General features: G+C 39.3%; 1 protein-coding gene across 7 annotated transcripts in view; it reads left to right on the forward strand.

The window, feature by feature from the left end:
- Window positions 1-6,364, forward strand: part of COLEC10 (collectin subfamily member 10) — a 445,704-nt gene that overhangs the window by 266,397 nt on the left and 172,943 nt on the right. Inside the window, exon 7 of one of the 7 annotated variants that reach the window (XR_009697646.1) lies at window positions 5,383-5,453. The exons of the other annotated variants lie outside the window; for them this stretch is intronic. The gene's annotated coding sequence lies outside the window, so the exon portion shown is untranslated. Of the gene's footprint in view, window positions 1-5,382; window positions 5,454-6,364 lie in introns of those variants that run through there. 7 annotated transcript variants of the gene reach the window in all.

Below are 6,364 nucleotides of genomic sequence, written 5' to 3' on the forward strand. Positions count from 1 at the left end.
GGTCTGAATCCTTTTTTTCCATAATACTAATTCATTAAAAATACTTAACAACTTGTGTAGGTCTCTGGACGGACCAGAGGAGATAGTGGGTCTGAACTCAATGTGGATAATTTTAACTCCCATCCAATCTTTCACATCAAGTCTTTAAACAACAAAATTGACTAAGTTTTGGCTTCCTCCTGGGAAGAACATGTAGAGCTGGAGGATGTAGAGAGCTGGAATGAGTGATGTTCAGAACAGAACTAAATTCAAATCCACGACTTTTAAAAAACCCATTAGATGTACACCACCAATAGTGAACTCTAAGGTAAATGATGGGCTTTAGGTGATACTGATGTGTCAGTGTAGGTTCATCAATTGTAACAAACCTACTACTCTGGTCTACTCTGGTGGGGGGATGTTGATAATGAGGGAGGCCATGCATGTGTGCGGGCAGGGAATAAATGGGAAATCTCTGTACCTTCCTCAATTTTCTGTGAACCTAAAACTGTTCTTATACAATAATCTTAATTTAAAACACGCAAACACTCATTGGAGACCTGAGGTCACAGAACAAATAACAGACCCGAAATCTAAGAAGAGATAGTGATTCCAGGGAGAGAGGACATACAAATATGTGCTCACCTGGAGTAGATGTAACTGGACACTAGTAAGAAGAGCTTAGTAGTTGGAAAATTGATGAAGGCTGTGTGTGGGCTGGTGGAACAGTGTGAGACTCCTGGGTGCTGCAGAAACTGGGGGAGTCTGCACCCTTTTGTTGGTTTGCAACCTCAGGAGCTTCCTGGGTGAAATCTGAAATTGGCCCCCATACATGGAGGGCAAGGAGAGACCAAAGAAAGAGGAAGATCACTCCAAATTGGTAGGTGGCAGGTTTAAGAAGCAAGGGAACTCATATACAAGTCTTGTCTTGGGTAACTGCAAGATGAGTAGATCTCTGATCCCACCCACAAGAATCTTAAAAGCTTATGCAGAGGCCTTAACAGGGTTTAGTCACATATTCAGTCCAGGTGGTCTCAATGACACGTTACTCTTTCAAGCCTGAGTCCTTGAAAACAGTCCCACTCTGAGAATGGTGGGCAGAGCATATGTTCCAAGGACAGGTGGGGTGAGGAGCCTCTGATTGCCCGGGTCCAGCTCTTAGGTCAACTGGGGGTCACATCCTCTAGACCACGTCCTCTAACACTTTTTCAGGCTCTTTCTCCATGAACGCCACTGAGCGTTCTCAGAATAGATCAGAAAGAACAGTAAGATCTTGGAGGGAGGGGCAGTAGCCCTATAGGGAGAACAAGACACCTCACCCAAAAGAACAAAAGCATTAATCTGGGGAAAGGGCAAAACTGCTGGCTTTAGGATATCAGGAAGCACTCCTTGCAGCTGAGGAAAGGGAACAGGAGGGGGAAAAAATCTATACTGGGGAGAAAGCGCAGAATTAAGTGCTGAACCCAGAACTGCAGCCAGAGGAGGGGCAGGAAAACTGAGAATGCCACACACCCCAGGGGCACAGGCGTGCTTAAGGGCATTAATTAGAACAGCGGTGACTGCACTTCCCACCCCCGACCATGAAGCTAAGAAACTTCAAATGACAACAGCAAAATACCGCTGGGCGAGGGTTGGGAGAGGAATGAGAATGTGCAAAGAGAACCAGTTTGAGGCACAACTCAAAGGGAACACTTGAAACTCAGGATCCAACAGCCATTGCTCTGAGGTACATCAGCCACCTTAGAAACAAGTATCTGTAGGGATTGGAAACCTGTGATGCACTGCGTGTAACCATAGCAACAGCAGCAACAAATCACAAAACTAGTCCAATTACTAACTGGATTAATGGAAAGGCTTCCTTTACAATTCTAGCAGAAGGAAAGGCATGCTCATATCCAGGTATAAAAACTATTTACCTCAGTTCCAATGACCTACCCAATATATTTGGCTTTAACAAAAAATCATGAGACAGACAAAAAGGCAAGAAAAATATCAGCGCATTCTCAAGTGACAGAGTAATCATCAGAAAAGACAAAGTCAGTAGTTAAGACAGTATGAAACAGTATAGTACTGGCACAAAAACAGACACATAAACCAAAGGAACAAAGTAGAGAGCCCAGAAATGAATTAACACTTATGTGGTCAATAAATTTAGAGGCAAGATTATACACTGGGGAAAAGACAGCCACTTCAATAAATGGTGTTGGGAAAACTTGACAGCTACATGCAAAAGGATGAAACTGGACTATTTTCTCACACCATATACAAAAATAAACTCAAAATGGGTTAAAGACTTAAATGTAAGACCTGAAACCATAACACTCCTAGAAGAAAACATAGGCAGTATGACCTTTGACATCAGTCTTAGCAATATTTTTTGGGATATGTCTCCTCAGGCAAGGGAAACAAAAGCAAAAATAAACAAATGGGACTATATCAAACTAAAAAGCTTTTGCACAGCATAAGAAACTATCAACAAAGGAAAAGGTCACCTACTGAATGGGAGAAGATGTTTGCAAATGGTGTATCCGTTAAGGGGTAAATATCCAAAATATGCAAAGAACTCACACAACTCAAAATAAAAAAAAACAAACAATCCAGTTAAAAAATGGACAGAGGACCTGAATAGACATTTTCCCAAATAAGACATACAGATGCCAACAGACACATGAAGAGATGCTCAACATCAATAATCATCAGGGAAATGCAAATCAAAACCTCAATGAAGTATCACTTCACACCAGTCTAGCATCAACATATATACACTACCAAATGTAAAATAGTTGGCTGGTGGGAAGCAGCAACATAGCACGGGGAGATCAGCTCCGTGCTTTGCAGTGACCTAGAGGCGTGGGAGAGGGAGGATGGGAGGGAGGCTCAAGAGGGAGGGGATTTGGGGACATGTGTATGCATATGGCTGATTCGCTTTGTTGTGCAACGGAAACTAACACAGTATTGTGAAGCAATTATACCCCAATAAAGATCTATTAAAATAAAAAAAATAGTTGATCTAAGGAAAACAAAACCAAAAAACAACAAGTTTTTTTGAGGATGTGGAGAAAGGGGAAACCTTGTGCACTGCTGGTGGGAATGTAAGTTGGTGCAGCCATTATGCAAAGAAGTATGCAGGTGCCTCAAAAAATTAAAAACAGAACTACCATACAATTCAGCAATCCCACTTCTGGACATTTTTCTGAAGAAAACAAAAACACTAAGTTGAAAAGATACATGTACCCATATGTTTATTGCAGCAGTGTTTACAATAGCCAAGATATGGAAGCAACCTAACTGCTATCAGTAGATGAATGGATCAAGAGGATGTGGTATATATACAATTGAATATTATTCAGCTATAAAGAAGAATGAAATCATGCCATTTGTGACAACATGGATGGACCTAGAGGATAATATTCTAAGTGAAATAAGACAGAGAAAGACAAATGCCATATGATTTCACTTATATATGTTATCTAAAAAACAAAACAAATGAACAAACATAACAAAACAAAAGCAGAGTCAGATACAGAGAACAAACAGGTGGTTGCCAGAGGGAGGAGGATTTGGGGAAGTTTGGGGATGAACGAAATAGGTGAGGGAGATTAAGAGGTACAAATTTCCAGTTACAAAATGAATGAGTCACAGGGATGAAATGTACAGCATGGGGAATATAGTCATTAATAATGTAATATCTTTGTATGGTGATAGGTGGTAACTAGACTTATCATGGTGGTCATTTTGTAATGTATAGAAATATCAAATCACTATGTTGTACACCTGGAGCTAATATCATGTTGTAGGTCAACTATACTTCGAAACAAACTCAGAAATTCATCGGAAATGAGATCAGATTTGTGGCTGCCAGACACCAGGGTGGGGGTGGGTAGAGGGAGGGGGAATTGGACGCATGTGGTCAAAAGGTACAAACTTGCAGTTATAAAATAAATAAGTACTAGGGATGTCATGTACAACATGATTAACATAATTAACACTGCCATATATTATATATGAAAGTTGTTAAGAGTAACTCCTAAGAGTTCTCATCACAAGTAAAAACATTTTTTTTTCTTTATTTTCTATCTATATGAGATGATGGGTGCTCACTAAACGTATTGTGACCATCATTTCATGATGTACAAGTCAAATCATTATGCTTTGCACCCTAAACTTATATAGTGCTGTATGTTGATTATATCTCAAGAAAACTAGAAACTGAGTGAACTGATGAGGATGATTATAATTTTTGTGACTTTCTGTTTGAGTAAAAAAAAAAATCCCACAAGGACTCAGAGGCAAAAACTATACAAATCAATTTTCACTGCAAAGTAAAGGAGCTGTTACAGTGGAGGATTACTGGACTGAATGTCAATATTATGACATAGTATGAGTGTGTTTCGTGTTTGGTAATTGCAATCATTGTTGCTTTTGTTGTGGTCATCCATTTACAATGCTTGGTGTCAGTTTATTTATCTCTTGTAAAAATAAAATACAGTGTGTGTGTGTGAAAAAAAAATGTCACTCTTCCCATCTGCAAAAAAAACAAAAAACAAAAAACTGTGTGGTACTGGTGAAAAGATAGACTTACAGATAAATGGAACAGAATAGAGAGTCCAGAAATATACCCACAGAAATATAATCAACTGATTTTTGACAAAGACACAAAGGCAATTAAGGAAGAAATGCTTGTCTTTTCAACCAATCATATGGGAACAAGTGGATGACCATATGTTAAAAAAAAAAAAAGGACTTCAATACATATCTCACATCTTATGTAAAAATTCACTCAGTTATCAAGGTTAATATCAACAGTAATTAGTCATGCTGATATCACTTGCACCTGGTATGATGTGAGAAGGGCCATTACCTATGTGATATTCTTTCCCCAAATCCATAACATCATCTATTCACGAGAAAACAGACAAACTGAAATTGAGGCATATTTTACAAAATGGCTCACTAGGGATATTTTATATTGGCTTTTCAATGATTCTGTTAAGTCTAAAACTATTTCAAAGTTAAAAGTTTTGAAAAAGAGAAACTGACATGAATTTACGTATTATATTTCCCTTGGAGGAGAAGCTTGAGGCAGACTGAACCCAAAGGAGCAGCAGGTAAGCCAATCAAACTAACATTTGAAGGATTTATATTTGATACCATTAACTACCAAACTTTTCTTAAACTTAGCTGATGTATATGAGGCCATTTCATTTTCTGTGCACAAGAACTTTGGTGGAAGAACTGGAACTTCTGAAGGGAACGTGATGGCTGTTAGTTAACCCCTGTCCTCCTACTTAACGACTTCAGCACTTAATTTCCACAATATTTTCCACTCCCCGTATTGCAGCCTTGGGACTGATTCTCCAGGTTTGAGCCTCTTGACTTTACCTCTGCCTTTTATTTCTCCAGATTTATGAGTTTGTGTGACATTTACCTGGATCTACCCTTCTGTCAAAGGGGCCATAATGATCTGGTTTCACAAAGGTAAGGTTGATCTGTGTTACATTCTAAATCATAGAAAAGTGAGAGAAAAGAGAAACACAGACTGTGAAAGGATGGGGTATAATGGACCCTGTTCCCAGTAATATCCCCTTCTTGGGAACTGCAGCTGATGAAGAGAGACCCTCACTAGCCATGTATTGAATATTTACACCGGTCCTCACCTAGGACAGCCAGAGTCTCTCTGCTAGGAATTTGATATTTTGAACTAAAAGATACAGAAATATAAGACTAGGAGAAAGTGTAGGAACTTCTGCCATCAAGCAGCCCAGAGTTATCTTAATTCTACTGTTTCTGAGGCTTGGATACAACCTGTATTATTACCTGTAGCTGTTCTGGCAAATTACCACAAACTGGGTGGTTTAAAAGAACAGATATTAATTCTCTCATAGTCCTGGAGGGCAGATCCAAAATCAAGATATCAGTAGGGCTGTACTCGCTACAGAGGCTCTAGGGGAGAATCTGTTCCTTTCTTCCCTAGCTTATGGCTTATTGGCTGGTAACCACATCACTCCCAGCTGTGCCTCTGTCTGCACATCATCTTCTCTCCTGTCTTTCCCCTCTATGTGTCTCTTATAAAGACACTTGCCACTGGATTTAGGGCCCACCTGGATAATCCAGGATGATTTTATCGTCTCAAGATTCTTAATTACACATACGAAGAAAGATCCTTTTTCTAAATAAAGTAACGCTCACAGGTTCTGGAGATTATGACATAAACATATTTTGGGCAGGGGGCACCACTCAACCAAATACACCATGCTTCCAATTAATTTTTTCTTATTAAGTAGTGCCGGTTTCTATTACTTGCAACCAAAAGAACTTAAGTAGTTTGGTCTCTTGATGCTAGTGGCAGTAGTTGTAAGTTGTTTGTGCCATCTGTATACTAAGC

Source organism: Eubalaena glacialis, chromosome 17 (assembly GCF_028564815.1).
Source record: "Eubalaena glacialis isolate mEubGla1 chromosome 17, mEubGla1.1.hap2.+ XY, whole genome shotgun sequence".
Taxonomy (NCBI): domain Eukaryota; kingdom Metazoa; phylum Chordata; class Mammalia; order Artiodactyla; family Balaenidae; genus Eubalaena; species Eubalaena glacialis.